Genomic DNA, 6,761 nt, shown 5'->3' with positions numbered 1-6,761 from the left:
AATCATGGAAAGAGCATATCATTAAAGCCCTTCCTTTCACTGAATCTGTGTATGAGTCTCTTTATTGGCCTAGATTGCAGTGTAGTCAGGGCGTGACGGGTAAGACTGGCCTCACTCCCCACTGCAACTTTGAAGTCGGGTCAGGAATACTTGCCCCTGTGTTTGGCTGGGTAGCAGCAATGATATTGCTTCCCCTCCCAGTGTCTTAACTTTCAGAGACATTTGGAATCGGAGAGCGCAGTGCCCCCTGCCACCAGTCTAATGCGGGGCCATGTGGACTGATTTTGTGGGAAATCTTTGAAATGGTAATAAGGTTGAGGGAAGCATCGTCTTGCTCTCCGAGAGAGCGAAAGGAAGGGGGAGGGAGGGAGGAAGAAGGGGGTTTCGGAAGCAGCGCTCTAGGTCAGAGAGATGTAATGATGGGCTGGGATGAGCTGGGGTTTGCCGGAGGATTACCGTCTGTCTTGGTAGCTAGCGCAGCTCTCCAAGGCCAATGTTTCAATCCCCACAGAGCAGATTTGCTCAATGTCAATATGAAAATAGAAGGGCAGCATGTGCACTAAAAAAATAAGCACTCGTGTGATGGGTTGTGTGTGTGCAGCAAAATCCACTGCCCGGGAGAAAAGCAAACAGCACACGATACTTTCATATCTGTGGTGGCACTTAAGCTATTGTATCAACTCTAACCTGCATTCATATTAATAGATATAAATGTGGTATTATCATGTAAAAAAAGACCCTGTGATTCAACCAGAGCTAAATTATACACATGCATTTGTTTTGCTCTTTCCGTCTCTCTTTGTGTTTTTTTCCAGGGAGAAAAACAGAAAAGCTTCAGTGTATGACCTAACTGGAATAATAAATTATATAACTGCTTGAATTCATGCCAGTAATGAAAGGTTCGGCTCAATTTAATTACAAACACATTTATCTATGCAGATAATTTCAGTTTTATTTGTCAGTTTTTGACAAAGTCCGGTAATTTCATAAAACAAACAATGCAAATAGAATCAAATTTAGGGTGTTTACTGTATTTATTGAAACTTGGTTTTGGTCATCATCATTTTTGCGCTGTAAAACCAGATCACCAGAAGTTAATTTAACTCAAATTGTTTACTGATTACATCGAAAATTCTAAGTAAAACTAACTAACTCACATTCTTGATCAAATTGCTTTAGAAATATTAATTTTCATTTAATTTTTTTAATTTAAAGCAAGAGCTGTCAATAATTTACACGGTTGGTACAATTAGTATTAATACAGATATTAATGAAGGCCAAAACAAAAAGTAGTTTTCATTAGCAACAAATTTTAACCTAAAGGTCTGTGGATTATATTGACTAACCAACACTAACGTTGACAGCCCAATTTACTTGGGTTAACTTTGGGCGTAAACTTAAGTAAACTCAGTTTGTCCACCTCTTTGAAATAAGGCTGAGGGTTTACTCATTACAGTTAAACTGCAGTCCATCTCTTTGACTGTCACGTCTCGTTGTGCACCTCCCATCTAAGTCCTGGACCATTTAGCTTTTTTGTCAAACCACTGACTCTACACGCTTATTCCTGTCACAAAGCAGCGTTACTCCGGCGATGCCTCGTTGGCAGCTTGTCTTAATGTTTTCTAATTGTTTCAATTTCCATAATACAAGTATTGACACTGCTTAATTTGTCATGTTTTCGCCTGTTGATTTCTGACAGCAAGACTTGAAGCTTCGCGGTGTGGAATCTTTTTTTTTCAACTCTTGTGTGACATTTCGAATGACATTTTGACATTTTGAGTGCATTAAACTTTCCCACAAACAGAGTGGAACGGGCAGCCTTATATGACCATTCAGGGGCGACATTTATTCTATTGATCCAATCTCATGAACACACACCTACTCATAAACAGGTGGCATTCTTCAGGCTGGAATGTGTGTTTTACAACAAGTTTGCGCAGAAGAGAGTTTGTTCAGTCTGACTTGGAACGCTGATACAAGCGACCCTCACAGAAAAAAACATTTAATGTTTAGGATGAGAATAGAAGCCCCACAAATGATTCCATTCTACTCTATTGCTGATTTAGAAATAAAGATCACATGAAATCGAAAACTCTCTGCCTGACCAGACTCGATAGGGGAAAGTCATTTGAGTGAACTGACCCTTTAAGCCAAGCTGAACATTGACGGAGCTGAAACCTGACATCAACAGCTCTGCCCTGCAGCAACAAGCTCTCTATTTATTACCGCGTGTGGACACTCTCAGAGGTAGCTGAACCTTTGACCACCACATGGTCTCGCCGGTACGACAAAGACAAGACGAAGAGGTTGTCAGTTGTCTTACAGCAACCGCAATCTTCCTCACCTTTTCCCCCTTCGCTCGCCTTAAATCTGGAAGCCATCACTGCACCTCCATATCTCCCTCTGGCTAGATATGAAGTGAGCTCACATTCTAAATATCTCCCATTCTGTTTGATTGCCCTCCAAATAAGTCACACTGTTCAAACAAGCAGAGAGAGCTGCTCCACTGCCTCCCATTGTCTGGCTTTGAGCTATTGACGCTGCAGTTGGCGATTTATTAGAGGCACCTTTCCCAAGTGACCGATAAGCATTGTGATGGATGCATGATTTGACTGTGCCAAAATGGCTTTATCTCTCCCCTCCAAGCTACTATCTCAAGCTAGCTGATGAGCTGTGCTTATTCTCCCTGCTTTGACTTTCTTTCTCCCCCCTCTCCCCTTTTCTCATCTCTCACATGGCAATCACTGCAAGCCTTATCCTACAAAGAGCCAGTTTCACCAGGAACAAATGCACTCTATTATTTACTGATTTAGTTATCTATGCACTTTGTGGCTTCTCCTACTCTTTCCAGTTTATTGGCTGGCGTTTATGTGTGTTTTTGTCAGCGCTTGCATGTATGCACGTGTTGATGACTTTACAAGCATATGGATTTGTGCATGCGCCCACTGCAGCTCACATTATCTGAGCAGAGCAGAAAAGCGATTGCGTTTTTCTCCCCGATGCTGTTTCACATTGTTATTCTACGCTCTAGATGCAATATCCTGCTATTTAGAAACCCAACTATCAATCATCTCAATTGTTGCTGGCAAACTTCAAAGCACTTGCTGCTCATTTTCTCTCTATTAGTAACACTCAAGTGGATAGAAATACAAAGGAGCAGAAATTACAGAATGACGCGCGTGTTTGTGTGTGCGTCTGTCTGCGGCAGAGTGTGTAGGTGTGTTTGGAATGTGGTTTTGGAAATGAAAATTAGCAGCTGAGTGAAAAAAAAAAATGCATTCACTTTGAGCTAAAAGGTAGAACTTGGCATTTTTTACACTCTGCTCGATGTTTAATTAATTCTGTGTTGTTCTTTTTTTTTTTTTTTAGTACGTGCAGTGTTTCATATGAACTCATCCTATCTGGGCCTCGTGTGTGTGTGTGTGTGTGTGTGTGTGAGAGATTATAAGCAGCGGCTGATTTCAGTTTGATCAGTGAGTGATTATTTTCTCTATGTGTGCTTACATATAAAAGCATGCCTTTGTACAAGGATAGATCATGAGACAACCATCAATTTGCTTGTTAACAGTTACTCTAAAATGCCGCTGTTGCTTGAGAACCACAACTGAAGTTCAGTATTTTGTTTATTTTTTTTTTTACTTTTAACCTCTTTTAACAAAGCTTTGTCTTCTTTTTCAGAACATTTCATCTGAATAATTTTATGTTCACTAATTTACAAAATAAGGAGGGCTTAGAGTCTGGAGCCATGCCAGTGGCCTTGAGAGGCTGTACTTACCAAATGCTCACAATGACAATGCCAACATGATGATATTTTGTTCAAAATGTGAACTCCTTCTCAGAGTCAAGTGACTAATCTTACCAAAGAGACATGCTTTTAGATTCAGTGTGACTTACACTTTCCAAGGAACAGAGAATATCATAACATCCGATGTCCATTGCGAATAGATGTGAATAAATCTGCTCAGGAATTTTTTTTTTTAAATCCAGACCATGCCTGACAATCACGTTTTTAAGTTTTCTTCAGCATCAAAGTAATCCTGTGACAGCTGTCTGTACATCCATTGGCACATTGCAAATAGGAACTGCTGACAGGTAATTGAGCATGATGGTGCCATTTTAAAAAAAGCTAATTTATTGACTCCATGACATCATTATATCCTTCTTTGTATGATTTCTCATGGTATCAGACTTTGAAAACCCCTGCGCCACAGGAAACGTCACAGGCTCACCTCCAAGTCAAGCAGAATACAAATGTCTGTCCAAGATTTCACACCAGTCCATCTATCAGTTGATGAGATATTTCTGTTTAGACTAAAATGGTGGACTGACCATCCATCACACTGGCATTGCCATCCATAAGCCAAAGTGAGTGTTGTCTAATGCACAGCTGGTGGATGGGTGGATCGTAAAATGAAATCATGCACACAAAAATGTTGGTGCATCCCTGCAATGCTGCATTTTCTGTACACATTCAATGATTTTTCAGGAAAGAATTGAATAAAGAAATCTAGAACAAGGACAAGATTGTGTAGAAATAAATGTTTCTGCTTGTCCTGTTTATCATCTTGTGACCCCTTAAGATTTATCTTGTGGCCCCTTAGATGAGTCCTGACCTCCAGGTTGTAAACCAACTATAGCATAATATACACAATATTGCAGAAGACTTTCTAATGAAACCAGTGATACAAGTTTTCAAAGCAGAGCTATTCTGCTGTCAGACATATTTAAACTGCATTATTGATTTTAATGTAAAGATACTGTAGCCAAAGAATTGTCAGACAAAGTGAACAAATAGAATGTCATCTGGAGATCCATATTTTTGATTGAGCTTTTATTCTTTCCAACAAGACATGTAAATAACAGTCACTTCAAACTGGGCTGGGTTGGGCCCCCTTCACTCTTTGGGGCCTGTGCACAGTAGGCCTATGCAGTAATCCATCCATTCCTGTGTATATAGTATATGTATGTGTGTGTGTGTGTGTGTGTGTGTGTGTGTGTATGTATGATGTGTGCACAGTGCGTTCCGCTTTGTGTTTATTTGTATTTGGCAGAAATCCCTCCCAGCATGGAGGCACAAACAGTCCAGATCCGCAGCATCACTCACCTCGTCTTCTATCCTCTCCTTCCTCTGTGCGGTATTAAGTATCACTCACTGCTACTCCAACACTGTCAAACTCAATTTCAAAGTTCTTCATCTGCCAAATCCAGCAGCATTTTCCGGCTCAGATTCATGATCACGCTGCGGTCGGGAAACAGAGTCAGGAAGAAGTCAGCGTGATTGGCGAATCTCAACGAGCCAGTGTAGCATTTCAAAGCCTGCTATCATTCCCGAAAACACCAGCCCCAGCCCAGTTTTGGCTGCCGCTGTGCATAGAGAAGTCAATAAATTTCTTAATTAAAGGAATGCATCTCAAATACACAGAACGCTCCTAGTTACTGACGCATTTACTGAGATTAAAGTTGTGGATTGGAATTTGTTTTCATGCATTCTAATTTCCTGTCATCATGCATTAGTCACAAAGGAAAGTCTAGCTTAACAAAGTGCTTTCCTAACACACTGGGAGTGAGATCGTGTCAGTGCACTAACTGGTCTTCCATTTGGCCACTGCTGGAAAATGTGATATATTTGCCAAGGCTGCTAATCAAAGCAAGCTGAGCGAAGAATATGTGTGTAATTTATTACATGTTAAATTTGGCTGGTGTACTTCCCCTAACTGCATTTCTCTGCATCTCCACCCTGAAATAAATTTCATTTAAGCAGAGCAACACAGCTTGGGCCACAGATTTCTAACCATGGGAAACAGTGTTATTGTAATGATAAGAATGCTTAAGGCAAGTTAGTCCATATATTATCCCTGGTTTTTTCCACTTGGTGTTTGTTTACCTTGGAGATGAATGCAGCGAGTCTCCTCCTGGCCCACGGCTCAGCTCTCCTTACTTGGGGTTGTGGAGGAGATGTGCTTTCTACATACAGAGGGAAAGAGCAAGACAGAGTCAGTCTACCTTTATTAAATCTATTATGGGTGCCCACTCTTCCGTTGCAGAGCTTTTCTCCCTTATTCTGTGATCCTTTGGCTTGTGTGTTCATACTTTTGAGTCTTTCTTTGCCAATGATAATTACAGTAATATGCGCTCAAATGGATGCACATGCCTCATTGAAACTGTTGAAATCAATATTTTAAATATGCTGTTTTTCCAACTGATGAAACATCTCATTACGTTATAAAGCACAGCAATTACACAGCACTAAATGGCACTTAAACAATGAGTCTTACATTTAACTTTGCTAAACTAAATAAGAAGAATGCCAGTGAAATGCATAGTTGCATTTGTTTTCACTAATCTGCCAATTTCCAATGTTTCCACATATCTTGCTGTGAGCAGTCTTCATAGGGACTATTTTTGGTAAGTAGTAGTTCCAATGAAAACAGGTCTGTGGATTATGCTGAGTTTCTGGACACTTTGCAATTGTGTGTCTATGCATCATGCATGCGCAACCTTGTGAACATGCACTTAGGAGAAACTACGGTGGCAGCGAAATTTCGAAAAAACTTGTCCTCATCAAGACCCAGGGTTTGGTTTTCCATATTTCTGTTGTCTCTACATCTTTTGCGCAGATTACATTCATTAATTACTCTTATTGTTTTTGGTTGTGCCGTGGTGAAACTTGGCAGCGGGAGGGGCTCTCTCTCACACACGCACACACAGAGCACTGTGGAGGAAAGAAAGAGCGAGAGAGTTGACGATGGTTGCACCGTAAA

The 6,761-nt window shown here is 40.6% G+C and overlaps 1 long non-coding RNA gene across 1 annotated transcript; it reads right to left on the bottom strand.

The window, feature by feature from the left end:
• Positions 1 to 4,961: 4,961 nt before the first annotated feature.
• On the bottom strand, positions 4,962 to 6,032 carry LOC127368316 (uncharacterized). Its single transcript, XR_007885614.1, has 2 exons — positions 5,885 to 6,032; positions 4,962 to 5,239 (listed from the first exon to the last, which is right to left on the bottom strand). It is a non-coding gene; the product is annotated as an uncharacterized LOC127368316 (long non-coding RNA).
• Between the last annotated feature and the right edge of the window lie 729 nt (positions 6,033 to 6,761).

This window comes from Dicentrarchus labrax, unplaced genomic scaffold (genome assembly GCF_905237075.1).
Source record: "Dicentrarchus labrax unplaced genomic scaffold, dlabrax2021, whole genome shotgun sequence".
NCBI lineage: Eukaryota > Metazoa > Chordata > Actinopteri > Moronidae > Dicentrarchus > Dicentrarchus labrax.
This window is presented reverse-complemented; position numbering and strand designations above follow the sequence as displayed.